This window comes from Tenrec ecaudatus, chromosome 1, assembly GCF_050624435.1.
Source record: "Tenrec ecaudatus isolate mTenEca1 chromosome 1, mTenEca1.hap1, whole genome shotgun sequence".
Classification (NCBI taxonomy): domain Eukaryota; kingdom Metazoa; phylum Chordata; class Mammalia; order Afrosoricida; family Tenrecidae; genus Tenrec; species Tenrec ecaudatus.
The window spans coordinates 111,445,869-111,470,354 of NC_134530.1; the positions used below are offsets into that span (position 1 = coordinate 111,445,869).

Genomic DNA, 24,486 nt, shown 5'->3' on the forward strand with positions numbered 1-24,486 from the left:
TTGATGTACAAATTTCATAGATTATGGGTCATTAGATTTGTTCTAGAGTCATCCTCATATCCTCACATTTTATCTCTTAAAATGTTAAATTAAATGAAAATTAATTCATAAAAATTGTGTAAATTTTACACATTGTACATTTAAAAAGGAAATATTTTTAAGTGTACAATTTAGACAACATTTATGATTTAATTCTTTTTTTCAGGAATGTACAAATGTCTTTTTATTCAAAAGTGCAAAATAAATTATCCATCGGCATGGACATGACAGCAGTAAACCGTTATATATTATCAACTGAAATCAGTAACTGATGATGATAGGGATTTTCTCAAAACAGCAGCCAGCCTTTTCTTCATTTTCTTCTCCTGAACTGACTTCTCTGAAGGTTTGGGTGAGGAACACTGCCTGGAGCTTCCTTGTCACAGATCAACAAGAAATAGCAAAGCACTATTCTAACAACTAGAACATGCCACCTCCCATGCCCCCCATGCCCCCGCCCATCCCACCCATCCCAGGGTCCTTCGCTTCTTTAGGGATTTCTGTGACGACCACTTCTGCTGTGGTCCACAGGGAGGCTACTCCAGCAGCATCCAACAGCGCAGTTCTTATCACCTTGGTTGGATCAATGTTTCCTTTGTCTACCATATTCACAAACTCTCCCCTCATAACATCGTAACCAACTTCTGAGGAACTCTGCATGATTTTCTCAACTATCAATGATCCTTCAACACCTGCATTCTTAGCAATGGTCATTGCAGGAATTTTTGAGTGTTCTTTTAATAATCTCAATACCAATTTTTTGATCTTCATTTGCTGGAGTTAGTGAGTTCAAAGCCAGCATGCACCGAAGCAGAGCACAGCTGCCTCCAAGAACAATGCCTTCTTCAACAGCCGCTCTCGTCGCATTGAGGGCGTCAGTCACTCTGTCTTTCTTCTCATTCACTTCCACGTCACTCGTCCCACCCACCTTCAGCACAGCGACTCCACCAGAAAGTTCTGCCAGGCGCTCATTCAGTTTTTCCTTTTCGTAGTCACTCGTTGTGACGTCCAGCTGCTCAATGATTTCTTGAATACGCTTTTCAATTTGAGTCTTGTCACCTTTTCCTTTCAAGAGCATGGCATCATCTTTGGTCACAATGACCTCTCCAACTTTTCCTAAATCGTGAGGCTGAACGTCTTCGAGATGCAAGGTCAATCCCTCTTCTCCAAATACTGCACCACCAGTAGCAATTGCCATGTCCTTAAGCTGGTTCTTTCTGTTATCACCAAAACCTGGAGCTTTCACTGCTACAACCTGAAGACCAACTTTTAGCCTATTCAAAACGAGGGTGCTTAGAGCTTCTCCGTCAACATCTTCGGCAATTATGATCAGAGGTTTACGGTGGGCATTGGCAATTTCAAGAGCAGGGACAATGGACTGGATGCTAGAAATTTTCTTCTCACTCAATAGAACATAGGCATCCTGGAATTCACATTTTTGACCTTTGGCTGTATTAATAAAATACAGCGAAATATAACCTCGGTCAAACTTCATTTCTTCAATAATTTCTAATTCATCATTCAATGTTTTTCCATCCTTTACTGTGATGACACCCTTTCTTCCAACCTTTTTCATCGCATCAGAAATGATGGTGCCAATTTCTTTGTCTCCGTTTGCAGAAATTGTAGCAACCTGAGCAATTTCTTCAGGAGTTGTCACAGGTTTAGATTGCTTCTTAAGCTCAGCAATTACAACATCAACAGCTAACATCACACCTCTTCTGATTTCCACTGGATTAGCACCTTTGCTCATCTTCTCAAAGCCTTCCTTGGCGATAGAGCGTGCCAGTACCGTGGTTATGGTGGTACCATCCCTGGCCTCTTCATTTGTGTTATTGGCAACATCTTGGACAAGTTTGGCCCCAATATTCTTGTATTTATCCTTTAAGTCAATGGATTTTGCAACCGTGACACCGTCTTTTGTTACTTTAGGACTTCCCAACTCTGCTCAATAATCACTGTTCTTCCCTTTGGCCCAATAGTAACGGCTTCAGCATCGGCTAAAAGATCGACGCCTTGCAGCATCAGGGCTCGGGCATCTGCACCAAATTTTACATCTTTGGCATAAGCCTGAGTGAGGTGAGGAGCCAGTACCCGGGACACTGGCCTCACTTGAAGAAGAACTGCAGGTAATGGGAGCATTTCTGCGGGGCGGCCCGCGGGTGTGCAAGCGGAGACAGCGGCGAGTGAGGGAGCGAGTGCAGGGCTCACACAGCAATGAGCTGATTTAATTCTTATATAACGTTTTGACAGCATGAAAGTGAACAGACAAGGATGAATTTCGAATATGTCACCCAGGATTTATGAACCTATAGTAAAATCACTGTTCCCGTGAGGTATAGTGGGGGAGGGAGGGGAAAGGAGAGCTATATCAAGGAGGTCAAGAAGGAAGAAAATATTTTGAAACCTATTGTAGTAGCAATTGTACCATACTGTTTGTTATAACTGAACTATGGGATGGTATGATATCTATACTATCTCCCAATAAAATGCTCCACAAATATTTTATAAGCAAAAAAAGTTTTTTATAGGACCTGAGGGAGAATATAAGTGATGTGTTTATGGGAGATAAGTAAGTTTGGGTTCTCAGATCTTTGGGACATCTAAGTTGGATACCGAAAGATTATTTCAGCTTGACTGTGCTTATGTAACACCAAGGTTGCAAGTTTCCTATTTTCCCAATAAGTGTGTTTCATTGTCATATGCTCATAGTTTTATTATTCTATATGGAGTCTTTTCACTAATCATCACAATGCTGTGCTTTCCATTGCTACTTTACGCTCCCAACGTATTCTTCCTTTCCCTAGTCACCCATCATCACAGAACAGCTCTCAGGAGCTACTCGCCCATCTCATCACTGCTTCTGCAGCTCACCGTTTAGAAAACCGCTTTAAAAAATCTTTAACAATTCCATATGCTTTCTGTGGGAGCACTGCACAAGAGTGGGAATATGGCATGTGGAAATCATTAAAGACATTTAAGGTAGCTAGAAAAATGAGCACATGCCCAGGGCCTAAAAGATATTAAGCATTTATGTCTAAATCAAATTCACAAACTTCTTCCCCAGCCATTGTCTTAAAGTCATATGATTTTAAAACGTGGGTAGCTAAATACTTTATACAACTTGCCTTTGCTTTGCTTTAAAATTGAGTACTGTCCACCCGCATATTCTGATTCATGAGTCAAAATCCACACATCTATATATGTATAAAAAGGTAAGTTTCCCAGAATACACTTTGATTCATTATCTTTATAATGTAATATAATGTCTAGTTAAATCTCAAATATAATATCTTCCTAGATTTTTTTTCCTTTTCTTAGATTTTTTTTCTATAAATAGAACAAAGTTTTAAAACTGTCTCCTTTTTTACTTACGGTTTGTTAAAGTATGTGAAAAGACACTAATAAACAATACAATTTCATCTATTATTTTTACTTTGATTATAGCTTTTGGACACAAAGAAATGGCCACATAGATAAAAAAGATTTAACAATTGTGGGTTTTTTCTTCCTACTGTAACAGTTGTATTTTAAAGGAATCAAAAGTTTGCTGGCAAACTACAATGCCTATATTGACTTTATGAATTAGCTCATATTAATTTTCTACTCTTCTTTGCTTACTCAAATTTAAACTTTCACAGATCAAGGGTTCCATTTATATGAACTCTTCAGTCCCGTAAGAGATCAATGATGTATTATCATTTTAGATATTCAGAAGAATTCAAAAAATTTGGGTACATTATACCTTCAGATAAGATTTAACTGTATTCTGATGTTTGCAGTCACACTGGTGGCCAGTATTAGCTGCCTTTTTAGCACCAACATATTAAATCACAGTAATATAACTGATTTATATTGAGTGCTTATTTTCCTTTATGGTAGTGGGGGAGGGAAGAGATCACTAAGCTATAATAATCAAACACCCTTGTTTCGTTGAACCTGTGAAGTAAAGCATTTAAAATCAAACCTTAAAGAGAGAGAATGTAAATTAAGGATACATCCATGACTGCGTTTACTTATTTATTACCATCTTACTGTTGAGTCAGCTTAGACACGTGGCAGACCCATGTGCTTGAGAGCAGCACAGCACAGTAGCAGTCAGCACAGGTTCCTCAGCTATAGTCTCTGAGGAAGCATCTCACTGGGTCTTTCACCCCAGAGCCACTGGGTGAATGTGAGCAGTCAACTTAAGGGTAATAGTAGAGTGGAGATCATTCACATCTGTTCACTTGGGTATTTCATTTTTGTGTGTAATTTTGTTTTCTTTAAAATTATTCGATGTTCCTAAAGAATTTATTGCTCAAAGGAAATCAGTATCGATCATCATATTTAAATAAATGTTGAAGACATTATTCTACTCTTTCTTCTCACTGTTGTTTGATTACGTATGCAGATGGGGTGGGAACCAAATAACCTATACCCTTTCCTCCATAAGGGGATGTCGACAAAGTTCTGGTCTATAGGACTTGTCCTTTTTCAGGGTTCTAATTGTTTAAAACTTGGCAGAAATCTTATACAGAAATAATATTCTTTTTAAGCTTACTTTTTTCAGATGTTTCTAAAAGCAATTAGCAGAGCAAGCAAAATTCTGACTCACAAATTTTGCTAATTGGTAAAGCACATCACATCATGATTAAGCAACAACAATGTGCCTTCGCCGTTCTGAACACTGGAGGGATCAACGGGGTGGAGGGTTTGGGGCATTGTAGAGTCTATATTGATTGGTGATAGTTGAAGTGACATGGAAAGCAAGGTCACTTCAGGTGGAGACAACACTTCTGGAAAGAAGACAGTGGTAATAAGATAAATAATACCAAGACGGGGGTGGGTGTTCTCTTAAGCAGTGATAGCAGAGAGCTTAACTGTGAAGAGGAAATATGGAGGCTGAAGTCTGACTATGAAGCAACTCAACGAGACCCCTGTGGTCAGTATCATATAAGCATCTTCCATTTGGTGGTCTGCTGTAGTGACCCTGTGGGCTGTACACGCTGTCCTCTGTGAGGTCAGCCAGGCAGCAGCTGCAGCTATGTTAATATTGTAGTTAGGGGCCATCTAGTCTGTTCTGAGACATCACAACCCAATGCACACCAGAATGAAACACTGCCCTGCCTTGGACCACCCTCACAATCGTTCCTATAAGTACGCCCAGTGGTGCAGCCACATTGCAAATGCATCCCTCTGAGGGCCTTCCTCTGATCCCCTGTCCCTCTCCCAAGCAAGATGCCCTTTCCAAGGACTCAGAACATGCCCAGTGTACATGCAATGAAGTGTTGCCACTCTGGGTTTAAGGAGCATTCCATCTGTACCTCTCCCACTCAGATTTGTTTGTCCTTTTAGCAGTCCATGGTATTTTCAATATTCTTCTCCAATATCATCGTTCAAGCACATCGATTATTCTTCAGTCTTCCTTATTTAATGTCCAACTTTCATATGCTTTCTTAAAAAATCATTTTATTAGGGGCTCATATAACTCATCGCAATCCATATATACATCAATTGTGTAAAGCACATTTGTACATTCATTGCCCTCATCATTCTCAAAACATTTGCTCTCCACCTAAGCCCCTGGAATCAGCTCCTCATTTTGCCCCTCCCTCCCCTCTCCCCCTACCACATGAAACCTTAATCATTTATAAGGTATTATTTTGTCATATCTTGCACTGTCCAGCATCTCCCTTCAACCACTTTTCTGTTGTCCGTCCCCCAAGGAGGAGGTTATATGAAGATCCTTGTAATCGGTTCCCCCTTTCCACCCGACACTTCCTCCACCCTCCCAGTATTGCCACTCATACCACTGGTACTGAAGGGATCATCTGTTCTGGATTCCCTGTGTTTCCAGTTCCTGTCTGTACCAGTGTGCATCCTCTTGTCTAGCCAGATTTGTAAGGTAGAATTGGGATCATGATAGTGGGGAGGGAGAGGCATTTAGGAACTAGAGGAAAGTTGTATATGTCATCATTGCTAAATCACACTCTGACTGGCTTATCTCCTCCTGAGACCCTTCTGTAAAGGGATGTCCAGTGCCTACAAATGGGCTTTGGGTCTCCACTCTGCGCTCCCTCCTTCATTCACAATGATATGATATTTTTGTTCTGATTATGCCTGATACGTGATTCCTTCAACACCTTGTGATCACACAGGCTGGTGTGCTTCTTCCATGTGGGCTTTGTTGCTTCTGAGCTAGGTGGCCACTTGTTTACTTTCAAGCCCTTAAGACCCCAGACGCTATATCTTGATAGCCAGACTTCTTCACCACATTTACTTATTCACCTGTTTTGTCTTCAGCGATTGTATTGGGAAGGTGAGCATCATAGAATACCAGTTTACTAGAAGAAAGTATTCTTGCATTGGAAGAGTACTTGAGTGGAGGCCCAATTTCCATCTGCTACCTTAATATGAAACCTATAAATATGTGTACATAGATCTATTTCCTCAACCTCATATAAAAATATATTTGCATATGTACATGCCTGTATTTAGACCTCTATAAATGCCCTTTGCCTCCTTGTTCTTTCCTCTATTTCCTTTTACTTTCCTCTTGTCCCACTTTCATGCTCAGTCTTCATTTGGGTCACAGTAATTCTGCTTCATTACATTAACCTTGATCACACCCTACCAGGCCTCCTACACTCTCCTCACCACCGATTTGGATCACTTGTTGTTCCCTTGTCCCTGGGTTTGTTAACACCACTACCTTTCCCCCCACCTCCCCCTCTCCCATGTCTCCCGGGAACTGTCAGTCCCATTGTTTTCTCCTCCAGATAGTTCATCCAGTCTATTTTATTTAGACAGACCTGTGGAGATAATAACATGCACAAAAACAAGAGAGAACAAAACCGAGCACAATATAAAACAAAACAACAACAAACCAATGACAACAAAACAAAGCATAAGAAAGAAAAGCTTGTAGTTAGTTCAATGACTGTTTGTTGACCTTTAGGCATGCTTTCCAGTCCAGCCTGTTGAGGCACCAAACCCTGACCCCAAAGTCCACCTTTGGCATTCCCTGGGGACCTTACCCACTCCGTTCCTTTGCTGTTCAGTTGCACCCCACAGGGTTTTGCCTCATGGTGGGATCAAATCTGGTCCAATTCCCACAATGTGTCTCCAGTGTTGTCCCCTGTAGGGTTATGGGTCAGTGAGAGACATCATGTCTCATAGTGGGGTCGGCCATGTGGTCCTTTCTGTGGACTGGCTGCTCAGAGTGGAAACATCATCCTCAAAGTCTGGTGGGCCAGGATGTGCTCCACTCTCTCTTCCTCCCCATTCATCTGCTCCCGTGTGGTCCAATCAGCATGCCCCTGTTCTGGAGCTTCAGTTTCAGTGCTGTCCTCTGAAATAAATTCTTCTGGTGGGAGTGGCAGGTGCCCACGATGTTGGTATTGGGACCGAGCCCTCAGACCTCTCCACTGGTTCTCTACTCCATGCTGGCATGTTGCATTCACATCTTGCAGCACTGAGTTGAAGTCTGGTCCCTTTTTCCCTGTGCAGATATAAAAAATACCCTCCTCTTGGATGGGTTTTTCCCGATGCCCCTGCTACACATTTCTTTTTTTGCTGTTTTCCCTTTCCCCACCTGCTTTTCAGTTGGCTACCACATATACCCCTGGATTTGGTCTTGTCCCTACCATATTACCTGGTCCTCACCCCAGGAAGGTTTGTATACAATAGCTTTTCCCTATGCCCCCTTTTGCTTTTTTTTAAGGTTACCTCAGTGGACTAACATTGTACTTGCCCTTTTGTGCTGGACTTACTTCACTTAGCATGATTTCCTCCAGTTATTCCCATGCAGCGATGTGCTTCATGCGTTCATCACTGCTTCTTAGCGATGTATAGTACTCCATTGAATGTATGTACCACAGAATTTTAATCCACTCTTCAGTTGATGGAAATTTGAGTTGTTTCCAACTCCTTGCAATTGTGAACTGTGCCGCAATGAATAATGGAGTACAGAGGTCTGACCTTGGTTTGTTTTTTGTCTCTTCTGGGTATATGCCCAGTAGGGGGATTGCTGGGTCATATGGCAGCTCGATCTCCATCTATTTTATATATCAACAGATCGATTTCCATAGTGGCTGTACATACTTACAGGTCCACCAGCAGTGGATGAAAGTTCTGTCTGCCCACAACCCCTCCAACACTTGTTTCTTTCTGATTATTTGAATTGAGCTATCTTTGAGGGTTTTCTGTGGTACATCACTGTTGTTTTAATTTGCTTTTCTCTTATGGCTAAAGATAGGGAACATTTTCTCATATGTTTGTTGGATTTCTGCCCCTGTGAGACTTCTGTTCGGGTCCTTTGCCCACTTCCTCAGTGGGAAATTATTTTTTTTTCCTTTTGGAAGCTAGCAGAGTATTGTAGATTTTAGTAATAAGGTCTTTGTCTGATGTGTCATTGCTAAAGATATTTTCCCAGTCCGTGGACTCTCTTATTACTCTCTTCGTGAATTCCTTCGATGTACACAGGTGTTTTATCTTCAGTATATCCCATTTGTCAATTTGTGCCTCCTCTGTGTTTGTGTCCTTCCCTATTTCTGATAGCCTATGCATTCCCTATGCCAAAGTTCTCACGTTGGCCCCAATTCCCTCATTGATGGCCTTAATAGTTTGCTGTTTAACTTCAAGGTCTGTGATCCACCCTCAGTTTATTCTTGTGCATGGAGTGAGATAAGGGTCTTGCTTCATTTTTTCTGCAGGTAGATATCCATTTTTTCCAGCACAACTTGTTAAGGAGGGCATCTGTTTCTCATTGAATATTTTTGGGGCCCTTATAGAAGATCAGTTGTCTGTATACTGATGATTTTATTTCTGGGTTTTCCGTTCTTTTCCATTGGTATGGGTATCTGTCATTGTACTAATACTATGTGGTTTTGACAACTGTAGCAGTATAGTATGTGCTAAAGTCGGGTAATCAGGTATTGCAAGGCCTCCCACTGTGCCCTTCTTCTTGAGGAATTCTCTGCTAATTCTGGGCTTCTTCCCTCTCCATATGAAGTTGGTAATCAGTTTTTCCATTTCTCTGAAGAAAGACGAGAATAATTGTATCGGGATTGCATTAAACTTATATAGTGCCTTAGTCAGAAACGACATCTTTACTATATTCAGTCTTCCATTTGTTGAGGTCACCTTTGGTTTCTTGTAAGAATGTTCCGCAGTTTTCCCCATAGATCTTTTGTTTTTTCAGTCAGGTGTATCCCTAGATATTTCAATTTGTGTTTGGCTATTGTGAAGGTTACCACCATTTTCATCTCCTCTTCTGTGGTCTTACCTGATGTGTATAGCAGTCCAATGGACTTCTGTTTGTTAATCTAGTATCCTGCCACTCTTCCAAACTCTTCTATTGCTTCCAATACTCCCCTTGTGAAGCTTTTGGAATTTTCCATATATAAAATCATGCCATCTGCAAAAAATGATAGTTTCACCTCTTCCTTCCCCAGACAAATACTTTGATGTCTTTTCTTTGCCTTATGCTGTTAGCTAAAACCTCCAGCAGAATATTAAATAAGAGTGGTCACAAGGGGCATCCTTGTCTGATCCCCTTTTTCAGTGGGATTGTGTTAGTCTTTTCTCCATTGACTACCACGTTGGCTGTAGGTTTTTCCTATATAGCTTGTATTGTCTTGAGGAATTTTTCTTCCATTCCTATCTTCTCAAGTGTCTTAAACAGGAATTGGTGTTGGATATTATTGAATATTTTTTCTCCATCTATCAATATTATCATGTGATCGTACAGTTTTTCATGTCAATGTGGCGAATGATACTAATGGTCTTTCATATGTTGAACCATCCCTGCATCGCTGGTATGAATCCCACTTGGTCATGGTGAATTATTTGTTTTATATACTTTTATATTCTATTGGCCGGTATTTTGTTAAGGATTTTTGCATTGATGTTCACTAGGGATATTGGTCTGTAGTTCTCGATTCTTGTGGGATCCTTGCCCGGTTTGGGTACCTGAGTTATACTAGCTTCATAAAAGGAGTTTGGGAGTTAGCCATTTTTTATATGTTCTGGAAGAGTTTGTGTAGGAATGGTGTTAGTTCTTCCCTAAATACTTGGTGGAATTCTCCAGTGAAGCCATCTAGTCCAGGGGATTTTTTTGTTGGTAGTCCCTCGATAACCTTGTTTATTTCTTTTATAGGTATGGGTCTGTTGATATTCTTAACATCCTTTGGGGACAGTCTAGGGAGGGATTGTTTTCCAAGAATTTGTCCACATCTTCCAAGTTGTTGAATTCATTGGATTAAATTCTTAGTAGTACTGTGTAATTTTCCTTTTGTTTCATTAGGGTCTGTTGTAATGTCCCCTCTTTCATCCCTCATTCTTGCTATTGAAATGTGTTTCCTCCTTTCTTTGGTTAGGTTTGCCAGTGGTCTGTTGATTCTGTTTATCCTTTCAAAGAACCAGCTTTTAGTAGTATTAATTTTTTCAATAGTTTTTTATTTCCCTCTTCTGAATCTCAGCCCTGATTTTTATTATTTCTTTTCTTTCGCTATTAGTAGTATTGTCCTGCTGATTCTGCTCCAGTTGTAAATTTTGTGCCAGTATATCAATCATGAGTCTCTCTTCCTTTCTCAGGTGTGCATGTATTGCTATGAAACTTCCTCTGATAACTGCCTTTGGTGTGCTCCATAAGTTTTGGTAAATCATGTTCTCATTCTCGTTGGTTTCTGGAAATTTCCTAATTTCTTCTCTGATCAGGGCCAGTATGCAATCCTTTTCTAGAAAGTTATTCATCCTCCATTTGTTTACTTTTGTTTCCTTCATCTTCCTTTTGTTAATTTCCAGCCTTATGACACAGTGGTCAGAGAGAGAGGTCTGTATGATATCAATGGGCTTAAATTTATGCAGATTCGCCATATGCCACAGCATGTGGTCTATCTTTGAATATGTGCCATACAAGCTTGAAAAAATTGTGAATTTTTTTATATTTGGATGAAATGCTCTGTAAATATCTATCAGGTCAAATTGCCTTATTGTAGTGTTTAGATCTCTAGCCTCCTTGTTGAATTTCTTTCCCTGTGATCTATATTTTTCAGAGAGCAGTGTATTGAAGTCGCCCACTATAATTGTTTAGGCTGTGATTTCGTTTTTCATGTATTGGAGTGTTTGGTTGACATATTCAACGTGTCTCTCATTGGGGAATATATGTTTACAATATTTTGTGGTTCTTTTTCTACCATTTCTTTGAGCACTATGTAGTGTCCCTCCATATCTCTTTTTATGGTTTTCACTTCTAGGTCAATTGTATCCAAAATTAGGATTGCAATCCCTGTTTTTTAATTGCTGTTTGCTTAATATACCTTTCTCCAGTCTTTTATGCTCAGCCTATTTTTGTTTGTAGCATTGAGATGTATCTCCTGTAGGTAGCAGATTGATGGATTGTGTTTTCTAAGCCAGTCTGCTAGCTTCAGTCTTTAATGCCTGAGTTCAGACCATTCATATTTAGGGTTATTATCTTCATCTGCAGACTCTGTGCTGTTATCTTATATCTTTTGTTTTGGGTGCTTTCCTAATTTCCTTTCTTATTAGAGTGTTGTGTGTATGTTGTGTACCATTCTTGACTTTTTTCATCCTTAAGCCAATGCTATCTTAGGGTCTGTTTTCTCTTTGCTGCCCTCTGGGTGAGGTTGTTCTATGTGGTGGTCTCTTATTTATGCTTGGTGAGTGGTGTTCCGTCATACAGGGTCAGTGAGGATCTTTTGTAGGGCTGGGTTTTTCTTCTAACGTATTCTTTGAGTTTTTCCTTGTCTTGGAAGACTCCTACTTCTCCATCTATCTTGATTGATAATTTGGCTGGGTAGAGTACTCTTGGGTTTGCATTGTTTTCCTTCAATTTTTGGAGTAGGTTACTCCACTCTCTCCTCTTCTTCATAGTCTCTGCTGATAGGTCTGAGCATATTCTTATTTGGGAACCTTTATATGTGATTGCTTGTTTTTCCCTAGCTGGTCTCATGATTTTCTCCTTTTCCTCAAAGTTTGGCAGTTTAACTATTATGTGCCTTGGTCACTTCTTCTTTGGACTCAGTCTAGCTAGTGTTCTTTCAGCCTCCTGAATGGTTGCCTGGTTTGCATTCATTAATCTTGGGAAGTTTCTCTCCAAAAATTCTCTTACTATTGTTGCGATGACATCTTTGTTGTGTCTTCCTCCATTAATCCAATTATTCTGATGCTACTTCTCTTCATAGCATAATACATAGCTCTTAGACTTTTATTCAGCTTCTCTAGTGATCTTATTAGATTTTTGTTCACATTTTTAAAAGTCTACTTGGTTGTCCGCCAAATCACTGGTGTGGTTCTCTGTTTCCTCCAGTTGATTCTCAATGTCCGTATGTCTGCTACTGGTTTTTGTTGTCTCCACCCTAAACTCTTGTATTTCCCTTTGGTGTATGGAATTTATCTCCTCTATCATTTCATCCTTTTTATTTATTGTTTCCCTCATATCATGTATTACTCCAAGCAGCACCCTGAAAACTTCTTTCTGTGGCAGCTCAATCTCTACTTATTCTATACATGTTATGTTCAGTACATCTTCTGCCATTGCCTTTTTTGTCCTGTTTTTTTGTTGAAGTCGTTGGGGGCTGATGGCTGTTTGGGTTGCATTGTTTTAGAAGATTCAGGTGCCATTTTCCAGGGAGTCAAAGAGCGCTGGCTCTTTCTTGGAGACTTGTAGGGACACTTCTTCAAACTGCCCACAGCTAATTTCACTATGGAATTAACCTACTACTTTATCCCTCTGTGGCTTTCCTCTCAGGGTGTGCCCCTGCTTTTGTCTTGCAGAGGTTTGGCAGAGGTTCCTGAAGCAGCTTGGAACGTTGACGACTGTTGGACAAGCTGTCTGAGGCCTTGTGAGGCACTATGGTAGGTGGGAGAAATTTCCCTCAGTCACGTGGGACAACAGAGAAAAAATAGGATCTCTTCTCCCCCACTACCCCCCAGCCACACAAGCTGGAATTCTCTGGTAAGAAGTTGGGCGGAGCATCCCCTGGTGTAGGTCAGGTCAGCATTGGCTTTCCCCAGCCTTGGGCTAGCTGCACAGAGTGGAGCTCACCTAGCTGGCTGTGGTGTAGGCAAAAATGCCATAGACTAAGGGGAATGATCTGGATGTTGGCAGTGAGAGAACAGGTAATAAAGAGGAGAGAAAAAATTAAAAAGTAAACCTGTTGAGACTGTGGGGGATAGAGAGAAGAGAGGGAAACAAAAGTAACAATGTAGCTGAGCCCCGATCCCTGCCCCTGGGTATGCCAGGATTTAGTCCCTGCCCCGAGGTAGGCCATGGAAAGCGTGGCTGTGTTGAGATTAAGCCCCTGCGCCAGCTACAAATGGTCCCAGGTCTCGCTGAGACAATGGTGGGGCTAAAGTCAAGGCCTAATCACCCTCCACTGTGGTAAACCTAAAGCCCCCAGCCCCTCAAAACCTTGTGGGTCTGTGCCTACTTATATTTATAATGCTCCTCCTGCAATCCAGCAGTGTTGAATTTCCCTCTAAGTAACTCTCTTGGGATGATTTCTGTGGAGTCCCTCTGACATGTGTTACTCAGTCACCATCTTCCGGGAAGTCCAACTTTCACATGCTTATGAGGTAATTGAAAATACTGTTTATTGGGTGAGGCACACCTTAGTCTCCAAAGTAGCATCCATGCTCTTCAATACTCTAAAGCAGCGGTTCTCAATCTGTGCATTGTGACCCCTCTGGGAGTCGAACGACCCTTTCACAGGGGTTACCAAAGACCATTGGAAAACAGGTATTTCCGATGGTCTTAAGAACAAAGACACCACTCCTCTATCCATCTCCAGGTGGGTCTGCCCACATGCAGATTCACCCACATTCGAGTACCCAGCATGAAGACTGTTACCCATGTTACACCATGGTTTAAGATAAAATTTCATTTATTTGTCATTAGAAATAAATCTTTCACAATATATAATTATATCTTGTTTTTGTGATTCATCATTATACTTTAATTATGTTCAATTTGTAACAATGAAAATATGTCCTGCATATCAATTACATGACAATTCATAACGGTAGCAAAATGACAGTTATGAAGAAACAACGAAAATAATTTTATTGTTGGCGGTCACCACCAAATAAGAAAATGTATTAAAGTGTCGTGGCATTGGAAAGGCTGGGAACCACTGCTCTAAAGGAGTTTTGTGCCATGGGTTTACCTAATACTATCAGTATTTTTTACCTCTTTAACTGCTGATTCATTGACCATTTGATTGTGGGCCCATGAAAGACAAAATCCTTGACAACTTCAACATCTTCTCCACTTATCATGATGGTAAGTATTGGGGCAGTTTGGGGGTTTGGTCTTCTTTACATTGAGTTGAATCCATTTTGATTGGTGCAATCTTTGATCTTCAGCAGTGCTTCAAGTCCCCCTCACTTTCAGCAAGGAAGTTTGTATCATCTGCCTAGCTCAGGTTTTTAATAAACCTTCCTCAAATCCTGATTCCACATTCTTCTCTGTACAATTCAAATGCTCTGATGATGTGCTAATCACACAGATTGAATAAGTATGGTGAGAGGGTACAACCCCGATGCATGCCTTTCCTGGCTTTAAACCATATAGGATTCCATTGTCAGTTGACACAACTGCCTCAATCCATGTACAAATCCCTAAGTTAATGAGACAAGATAAAATCTAAAGCATTAGATTACATTTTATCAAGCTCCTTAGAGATTAGAAAGCAAATAAATAAAACAGAGTAAGCAAGCTAGCAGAGATCAGAGGGATCTCAATACAATTAAGGAAGGAAAACTCAAAGTAAATTGTGTCCTTCTGATCCAGGATCACTGTGCTGTGAACCTCCTAGTCAGGAAAAAATTGATGCCCAGACACAAGAATATTTCCAAGTGATCCCAAGCCTCCTGATGTTGAAAGTGAAAAAAGCTTCTCCCAGAACTCACAGTAGGAAAAAAAGCCTTCCGCTAGAGCTCGTACATGGGATTGACACCAGTGTCTGAAAGTGTGAGATAATACATCTCCGTCTACTAAATACTTGTGATGTTTCTGCTATAGCACCACTAGAAGTGAGACAGATGGTTTTAAGCACTTAGGCATAATCGTAGGGTTTATAGATTTCAAGTATCCATTTTGTTGTTGCATGAAAAGAGGCATCTCAGGAATTGGAAGTGAAAGAGAGATCAAGAAGTTATTACAGTGCTCTAGGTCGAGGCACAGTCGTCACTTGAATATTGGTTGTTAGGAGTGAAAATTTGAGAAGTAGCTCAGGTCATGGAATGCTTTGAGAAAGATCCCAAAAACCTTAATAGATTCAGTGAAGGAAACAGAAGAAGCAAGAACTGCTCCTTAGATTTAAACCTGAGCAATTTGGGAGCTGATAATCTCCTTAAATGGCACAGAAAGACCAGGCGAAGATAGATTTGGCAATATAAGAAAACCAGGTGTTCTGCCTTTCAAAATAGGGATTCCCTCTACAAACTAAGGATGATATAGACATGACCCCTAATCATTCATGAGCATTTTAGGAGTAGAGTTCTCATTACTTTCAAGACAGTCCTAAGCATATTATATGTAATATCATAGCAATTATATTAACTTTCTATAGCATTTATATGAGGAAATTGCTCATAACATTTTCCCACAGGAAAAAAAAGTTAGAAATGGTACATAAGTTATGCAAAAGAATACAGTACCTTTTCTTTTTTTTTTTTTAACAATTTATTGGGGCTGATACAATTCTTGTCACAGTTCATACATATACATACATCAATTGTATAAAGCACATCTGTACACTCTTTGCCCTAATCATTTTTTTCTCTTTTCTTCTTTTACATTTTATTAGGGACTCATACAACTCTTACCACAATCCATACATATACATACATCAATTGTATAAAGCACATCCATACATTCCCTGCCCCAATCATTCTCAAGACATTTGCTCTCCACTTAAGTCCCTTGCATCAGGTCCTCTTTCCCCCCCCCCTCCCTCCCCTTTCCCCCCTCCCTCATATGCCCTTGGTAATTTATACCTCGTTATTTTGTCATATCTTGCCCTATCCGGGGTCTCCCTTCCCCCCTTCTCTGCTGTCCCTCTCCCAGGGAAGAGGTCACATGTGGCTCCTTGTAATCAGTTCCCCCTTTCCAACCCACTCACCCTCCACTCTCCCAGCATCGTCCCTCACGCCCTTGGTCCTGAAGGTATCATCCACCCTGGATTCCCTGTACCTCCAACCCTCATATGTACCAGTGTACAGCCTCTGTCCTATCCAGCCCTGCAAGGTAGAATTCGGATCATGGCAGTTGGGGGGAGGAAGCATCCAGGATCTGGGGGAAAGCTGTGTTCTTCATCGATACTACCTCACACCCTAATTAACCCATCTCCTCTCCTAAGCCCCTCTATGAGGGGATCTCCATTGGCCGACACTTGGGCCTTGGGTCTCCACTCTGCACTTCCCCCTTCATTTAATATAATATATATACACATACATATATACATATACACATATATACACATACATACAAACACTTATATCTTTTTTTTTTTGCATGATGCCTTATATCTGGTCCATTGGGCACCTCGTGATCGCACTGGCCGGTGTGCTTCTTCCATGTGGGCTTATTTGCTTCTGAGTGAGATGGCCGCTTGTTCACCTTCAAGCCTTTAAGACCCCAGACACTATCTCTTTTGATAGCTGGGCACCATCAGCTTTCTTCACCACATTTGCTTGTGCACCCATTTGTCTTCAGCGATCCTATCATGGAGGTGTGCAGTCAATGATATGATTTTTTGTTCTTTGATGCCTGGTAACTGATCCCTTTGGGACCACTCGATCACACAGGCTGGTGTGTTCTTCCATGTGGACTTTGTTGCTTCTGAGCTAGATGGCCGCTTGTTTATCTTCAAGCCTTTAAGACCCCAGTCACTATCTCTTTTGATAGCCGGGCACCATCAGCTTTCTTCACCACATTTACTTGTTCACCCACTTTGGCTCCAGCCGTTGTGTCGGGAGAGTGAGCATCATAGAGTTCCAATTTAATAAAAGAAGGTATTCATGCATAGAGGGAGTGTTTGAGTAGAGGCCCAAGGTCCTTCCGCCACCTTAATACTTGACCTATAAATATCGACACAAAGATCTATTTCCCCAACCTCCTATATATATTTGCATGTACATGTCTTTGTCTAGACCTCCATGAATGCCCTTTGACTCCTAGCTCTTTCCTCCATCTCCCTTGACCTTCCTCCTGCCCTACTACCATGCTTCATCGCCACCTGGGCTAGAGTATACCTCTACTCTAAGCAACCTTACCCTTGATCATTTCCCACCAGGCCTGCCACTCCCCCTTCTCTACCCTTTGGGGTCCCATGTTTTTCCCTTGTCCCTGGGTTTGTTAACACCACTTCCTTACCCCCCCCTACCCCCCACCCCAAGTCCCCCCGAACTGTCGGTCCCGTTGTTTTTCATCCAGATAGTTCATCCAGCCTGTCCTATTCAGACAGACCTGTGGAGTCACTAACATGCACGAAAACTAGACAGAGGAACACAAAGCAACAGTATACAACCAGCCAACAAAACAACCAAAACAAACCACTGAAAAAGAACAGAACAAAACAGTTCACAAGAGAAAAGCTTGTAGTTAGTTCAGGGATCTTTGCTGGCCCTTAGGAGCGTTTTCCAGTCCAGTCTGTTGGGGCACCACGCCCTGGCCCCAAAGACCACTTTCAGCATTCCCTGGGGACCTTGCCACTCCATTCCCTTGCTGTTCCGCTGCACTCCCCCAGTGATTTGCCTCGGTGTGGTGGGATCAGGTCAGGTGCAATTCCCACACTGTGTCTCCGGTGCTGTCCCCTGTATCGCCCTTAGTCACTGAGGGGCATCATGTCTCATAGTAGGGCCAGCCATGTTGTTCTCTCTGTGGACTGGCTGCTCTACTCAGGAACATCATCATCACAGCCTGGTGGGCCAGGCTGTGCTCCACTCTCTCCTCCTGCCCCTTCATCTGCTCCCGTGTGCTCTGATCAAATATGTCCATCTCCCATAGCTGCAGGGTCAATGTCGTCCTTTGGAACAAGTTCTTTTCGGGGGAGGGGCAGGAATCCACTTAATTTATGGTGCTGGGGCCAGCCTCCCAGACCTCTCCACCGGTTCCGTCCTCCACGCCGGGATATTGCATTCACACCTTGCGACACTGGGTTGAAGTCTGGTCCCACTTTCCCTGTGGAGATATAAACCATACCCTCCCCTTGGGTGGATTAATGCCCCATTTCTGTCATGCTGATTGTACTTACCTCAGGGGACTCATGTTGTACCTGTCCCTTTGGGTCTGGCTTACCTCGCTTACCATAATTCCTTCCAGCTCTTCCCATGAAATAACGTGTTTCATGTGCTCATCGGTGCTTTTTAGTGCTGCATAATACTCCATTGTGTGTATGTGCCAAAGTTTGTTAATCCACTCGTCTATCGATGGAAACTTAGGCTGTTTCCAAGTCTTTGCTATTGTGAATTGTGCCGCAATAAACATTGGAGCGCATATGACTGGTCGTGTTTTATTTGCTGCTTCAACCGGGTATATGCCCAGTAGAGGGATGGCTGGGTCGTAAGGTAGATCAATTTCCATTTTCTTTAGGTATCGCCAGATTGCTTTCCACAGTGTCTGTACAAATCTGCACGACCACCAGCAGTGGAGGAGGGTTCCTATTTCACCACAGCCCCTCCAACACTTGTTGCTCTCTGATTTACTGATCTGTGCTAGCCTGAGGGGTGTTAGGTGGTATCTCATGGTTGTTTTGATTTGCATTTCTCTTATGGCAAGGGACTTTGAGCACTTTCTCATATATTTATTGGCCATATTGATCTCCTCTCTAGTGAAACTTCTTCTCATTTCTTTTGCCCACTTCCTTAGGGGGTTAACAGCCAACTCTGGCTAGTCTAGAGTCCAAGCTCAGAAACAATATGTAATACCACTGTAAAGAAGAAGCTCTATTTATGTTAAATTTAAATCAGCCTTCCTACATCTTTATTTTATTTCAGCAGCACATCTTATGATTACTATCTGCAAAGCCATACACTACTGGAAAGGCAAAAATTATTTAGATACAGGTACATGTAGCCAAAATCCCACTTTTCTATTCAACATTTCTGTTTGTTAAGAACTTTGTTAAATTTGACACAGAACAACAGCTGCAACATAGATTAAAGACACATTGCCCAAGGTCACACAAATAATGTGTGATAAGACCATAAAGTTACTGTTTGGAAATGACAGATCACTTTTTAAAAAATAGTCCATTATAGAGGAAATATTTTATCAATCAAGATTCCAAAGCAGAGAGCAACTCCCAGGCCCCTGGAGAAAGAGTCTAGATTCAGAAGATCTGTTCATAATATCAAGAAAGGATCCAGGAAAAAAAGACCTCATCTCAAAGGCAGGCTAGTAGCAAAACTGCATTTTGGCTCACTCTTGAAGCCATTAAACTAAAGAGCATAAATCTTCTCTCCCTGGAAAGAAGATGTTTCCAAGAATCGAGATGGAACTTAATTTCCAGGTTGGTTGTTAAGTGATTCCATTTACATGGATTGGAACGATGCTGGTTTAGAAATCCTTTGAAGTGAATGTATTATTTTATGCAAGATATTGCTGATTGGAGAGGACATGAACAATTGCTCTAACAGTTACAGGAGAAATCCTCGATGTATCAGGCAAAGGAATGCCATGCCAAGTTTGACAATAGATAGACTGACTGAGCAGCACCAAATGACAGAACAAACAGGACAGTGAAGGAAAAGAGAATTCAGTTCCAATTTTTTTACCAGCCCTTTGGAGTTCTGCAAAATACTTGATGTGACAGAGTTTCTGTTTTATCGTATATTTAATGAAATAATAATGTATGTCACATTACAATGTTCACTCATTCAAGAACTGTTTTTGATTGTCTGGTATGTGAGAATTAATGAGATGACACTTATAAAATAATGAAAGTGAAAATAGTTAAACTGGTTTATTCTGAAATCCCTAAGCTACTAAGGCTTAAGTAATAAGGATGATTAATATTTTCATATGGATAGTGGCCTATTGTTCAGGTTTTCCAACACTGAATGGATTGCTTTCTTTGTAGATTCTCTTAAGATTAAGTCTTTTTCTCCGAAAAGAGTTTAATGCATCTCGCTTCAATTATGATAAAGTGAAACTGCTGAGCCCTGTAGATCAGGCATGAGAGAGAACAGAGGGCGAAAATTAGAACTGATAAGTAAAGAGCAGAAGACTTTGTGCAGTACTTTAGAGGAACAATCCAAACTATACCACAAAATTAGCTTAAAGTCTAAGTCTTTAGGCAAAAAGACTTGAATATTTTTAGGAAGGATATACTATATATTGCAATTTATTTATAAGAATAAATGAACTAATTAAGGTGTTTGCTAATAAATCAACTGATATTGCCAAAGTACCTACTAGGTTTTGCCACAAGGATTCAAACGCACCAACAACTGTGAAGATAGCACAGTGGTAGTCAGTGGTTTGTCATCTTATACGTGGGACCACCACAGGCCGAATCAACTCACCATTACCAACAGGAGTCAGATGGATTGCTGTTGGTAAATACAATGCTGGGAGATGCACTCGCGAGTTCTGATGAATGTAAAGAAGACAAGATTAAACTACGAGGGAGATGAACAAAAGGAATGCTTTATTTAAATTACATAATTTAAAAATATTTTTCTGAGAAGATGGAAACTAAATTAACATTTAAAAATGAAAGCTTAGTCAAGTTATTTAACCATGGGGGAAGGGGATGCTCTAAATAGATGTGGTATTGATTGTACGATTCCCTTTGATATAATTAAATGACTGAAATAGTCAATTGTATGATATGTAAATTGTGTGCCCATAAAAATGTTGGGGGGGGAAAGTAGAACTAAAGAAACTTTCTGAGGATGTACTTCAAATAAGGAATGGAAGTAGATTAGGACAGTTAGGAATAGTGGAGATTGAATTTAAAAAAAGAGATTAGACACTTGTTTGGAAAGTAAAAATTGGGGTGTATTTGTTGAGGCTAAAGAGAAATAGATAAAAAAATAACAATCCCAGGTTTAGATCAATGGGTAGATAGACTTAATTTTTCATTATTGTAATTCAGTTGCTCATATTTGAACTTTTATTGATTTGAACAAATAACCTTAAAATTCTCCTCCACTGCCCCACTTGCCCCACCCACATTTTTGAACTAATGAATGATAGGTATTTTCCCTAATGATTTTGCATAAAGATGTCAGGCAATCCTTTGTGCTTTGGTGCCTTGGAATAGGAAAGAATTCCCAGAATTCCCTTCCTCTCCCTCCACTTTAGGCCAGAGAGAAAGGCTGCTCAGGATGGGAGATGCTGGGAGTGTGGAGAGAAGAGCGGTGTGGTCTAATCTAAAAAGAGTGGAACTGGATTTCCCAGGAGCTGAGGGAGTTGTCTTAACAATATTCACACTTTTATCCCATTTCACAAACAGAAACTACTGCCTGCCACTCTGAATTTAATCCACTCCTTCTCTCCATTTACTGGGATAGCAAGTCTTACAACTGTCCTTAGACTTCTTTGTTCATGAATCCCCTAAAATAACACAGTGAACCTCAAATAGATCCATTTTCTCACACTCTAAAATTAATATTTTATCATAAATTTAAATATGTTTATTTCTGATCATTGTAAATAGAAATATTTAATTTTTGAAAGGCCAAAAGAGAGCCCTTCATGTAAGCCTTGGCCTGCTAAATTCAAACCACCAGCCACTTGTGAGGAGAGAAAAAGAGGCTCTCTGCTCCTGTCAAGATCTACAGCCTAGGAAGGGCCTAGGTTTTTATCTTTAATGAGAACAACCACCATGTCATGTTTGATAAAATGTACTTAAAATACACAAACTCTGGAAAAATAACATCTAAAATTTCACATAATTTTATTCTTGTATCTTGATAATGTGAGTAGTTGTACAACTATTCCCATCTCTAAAGAAATAATCAGTTTCTGATGTCTACCATTTGTGCTGTTCTGAATTCAGGGAATCCCCAAATGCAACCAAGTATCTCAATACTGATGCGCAACTTTACTCTTGCGAGTGTGTGTGTAAAACAGAGAAAGACAGGAAGCTGGAAAGTTTTAAAGTACTTGGGACTATCTGAAACCTTTCTATCCCAAAGTCATAGGATTTATGGAGCGTGCAAAGATTATGTCTTTCCTTTGTAAAGTGGAAGAAGAACTACTATGACTGTGAACTTCTACTCCGGATGATGACGTTTAAGAAAGGCTCCCTATTGAACTTGACATGCTGAAAAATGGCTCCCTTAAACCAATCAGGCATGCATCCCTCAGGCACTCTTAATCTACTGTGCAGTAAATTAGGCTCCATCCTGATGTTCTCAAAGTTTGAACCTGATGGACTTGAGCCTTATTGGGGCTGGGTGAACCAGATATTTTCAAGGTGGTTTTGAACTATAAATATTTTTAACATTAATTTTTGTGACAAATACTGTATTTTACACAAATAATGTTATATGATGTGTTCATGCCACACACTGTTTTCAGAAAAATGCTATACAATTTTTTTTCACATTGCTGGCTTCTAGTTCATTTCCTCTGTCTTACAGACTTCCTGCTAAGCTTTGTCGTGGTGCCTTTTGATGCGAAGGTTTGTTGCCCTGCCGTAGATCCCCACAGTCTACCGTTAACTTTCCACAGCAGCTCTTGTCCAGACAGGATTCTTTCCCTGGTCATCTCTAAAACAGCTTGGCCAGGGTAGCTAGCCTCTGCCCAGGTGGCGCACAGGTCTATGTCTGGAGCCAGCCTCTGCTCAGAATTTGGCAGCCTGGTGTGAGAGTTCCCCTAAACGCTCCCTCCATCTCCAGTGTGATCCCCCTGCGCAGAGAGTGCCTACAACCAACTCCATAGCTCTCAGGCCGGGCTCCAATCTGCCAGGGAGCAAGCACAGTTTCAATTGTGTACTTTCTCAGTGCTGATGTTGTGGTTACTCATAGCAACCCTGTGCACATCAGTGAAAATTCTACCTGGTCCTACACCATTCTCACAATCGTACCTGTGCCTAAGCCCTTTGTTGGATCCACTGTGTCAATTCATCTCCTGAAAAGCCTTCCTCTTTTTTGCTGCCCCTCCACTTTACCAAATATGTTGTCCTTCTCCAGGGATTGGTCTCTCCTGGTATTATGTCCAAATTACGTAAGACTAAGTCTTGCCACCCTTGTGGCTAAGGAGCACACTGGCTATAATACTTTTCCAAGAGAGATCAGATTATCCTTTTAGAAGTGCAGGTACTTCCAATAATCTTTGGGAACACCATAATTCAAATGCATGTGTTGTTCTTCACTCTCCATTATTCAGTGTCCACCTTTCACATGCATATGAGGTCATTGAAAATAGCATGGTTTGAGCCAGACACACCTCTGTCATCAAGGTAACATCATTGCTTTTTAATTCTCTAAAGAGAGCTTTTTAATCCTCTAAAGCAGATTTACCAAATGTAAGATATTTTGGGGTTTCTTCAATGCTGCTTCCATGAACAATGGTTGTGGACCCAAGGAGGAAAACATCTTTGACAATATCAATCTTTTCTCATTTGTTAGGATTTTGGTCTTCTTTACATTGAGTTGTAATCCACACTGAATACTGTAGTCCTTGACCTTCATCAGCAAGTGCATCTAGACCTTCTCACTTTCAGCAAGCTAGGTTTTGTCATCTGCTTTATTGAAATTTTTAATAAGCCTAGCTCCAAACCTGAAACCATATTCTTCTTCATATAAGCCAGTTTCTCTGAGGATTTGCTCAGCATACAGGTTGGAATAGTAAGACGATACAATTATGACCCACATCATTAATGATTTTAATTCATGCATCATTCCCTGTCTCTTGATCCATGTACAAGTTCCACCTGAGCATAATAAAGTGTTCTGAAATTCTCATTCTTAATTTTATCCATAGCGTGTTTATTACAAGCCACACAAATGACTTGGCATTTTCAATAAAACACAAGTATAAAGATCAACCTGGAATTCTCTACTTTCAGCCAAGATCCAACTGGCATCAGCTTTGTTCCAGGTCTTCTTATTGAATCTGAACCTCTGAAAGCTGCCTGTCAATGTAGTACTACATCCATTGTTGGATGATGCTCAGCAACATTTTACTTGGAAGTGACATTGGTGATAGTGTTCTTGGTGGAGCATTCTGTTGGGTCACCTTTCTTTGAAATGGGCACAAATATGAATTTTCTCCAGTCAGTGGACAAGGAGATGTCTTTCAAATTTGCTGGCATAAATGAGTGAGTGCTTCCCATACTTCATTGACTACTTGAAACATTTCAATTGGTATTCCAGCAATGACTGGAGCCTTGTTTTTTGGCTAATGCATTCAGTGCATCTTGGACTTCTTCCTTCCGTGCATTGGTCCTTACTCATCAGCTATCTCCTAAAATGGTAAAACAT

At 40.8% G+C, this 24,486-nt stretch overlaps 1 pseudogene; it reads right to left on the reverse strand.

The window, feature by feature from the left end:
* Nucleotides 1–459: 459 nt before the first annotated feature.
* LOC142456413 (60 kDa heat shock protein, mitochondrial pseudogene) lies at nt 460–2,186 on the reverse strand (annotated as a pseudogene).
* Nucleotides 2,187–24,486: the final 22,300 nt, after the last annotated feature.